Below are 1,076 nucleotides of genomic sequence, written 5' to 3'. Positions count from 1 at the left end.
ACACACACACACAGAGTCAGGAAACATCTCGAGCTGACGGTAATCTGCCTCCTCAGGGTAAAACTCAGATAAAACTCAGGAAACTTTTCTTATCAAACTGAAGCAGAAACGTTAAAGACGTCGACCTGCAGGAGATTCTGTTTGGGCTCAAATTCAGCTAAACATGGCCGAAGATGTCAGTTCATCCGGGCTCAGCCCCCGTCAGCCTCACCGGGTCGGTCGACACCAGAACCTCAGCAGTTTGAGTTTGTGCAGAAAGATTCCAGGTGAGAAGTCCGGTCAGATATTAGCTGAGGGTCCTGGACCTGACCCGATGGACTCGATGGACCCGACTGAACGTTGCTTTATTTGTTTGTCACCAAAACCATGTCAGAGTGAACATTTTTATTTCTTTTCAAACCTTCAGTTTGGTTCTGTTGTCAGTGTGGAAACAAAGGTCAAAGGTCAAAGATGCATTAGGTAAGAATCCTATATTAAACATTAATACAGCAACTAAAAGATTTAAAAACATTCCAGTTTTTGTTGGGATAAACCTGGAAAAATCTGTCTGCTTCCATCACTTTATTTTTATTCCCCGTCTGCCGGCCTGTAAACCTGAAAAACAGCGTGACGGTTTTATCTCCTCCGCCCTGCAGAGCTGAAGGCTTCCCCATAAAAGCTGTTTATTCGTCAGTTGCACCGTTTGATCATCTAAAAGCTCCGAGTTCTGCCAAGAACCCCCGAACCGCCGCGGGAGGCGACGCTGCGGGAGGCGACGCTGCAGGAGGCGACGCTGCAGGAGGCGACGCTGCAGGAGGCGATGCTGCAGGAGGCGATGCTGCAGGAGGCGATGCTGCAGGAGGCGATGCTGCAGGAGGCGGGAGGCGACGCTGCAGGAGGCGGGAGGCGGCGCTGCGGGAGGCGGCGCTGCGGGAGGCGACGCTGCGGGAGGCGACGCTGCGGGACATGACGCTGCGTGAGAGGCGCTGTGGGAGGCGGGCGGCAGAGCCAGTTTTGTGTTTGCTTATGTCAGCTGGCCGAGGCGGCCATCTTGAACTCCGGACAGTTGTAGATGATTACACACAGAGCTCCATGAA

The sequence above is a fragment of the Kryptolebias marmoratus genome, unplaced genomic scaffold (genome assembly GCF_001649575.2).
Source record: "Kryptolebias marmoratus isolate JLee-2015 unplaced genomic scaffold, ASM164957v2 Scaffold31, whole genome shotgun sequence".
Lineage (NCBI taxonomy): Eukaryota > Metazoa > Chordata > Actinopteri > Cyprinodontiformes > Rivulidae > Kryptolebias > Kryptolebias marmoratus.
This window is presented reverse-complemented; position numbering follows the sequence as displayed.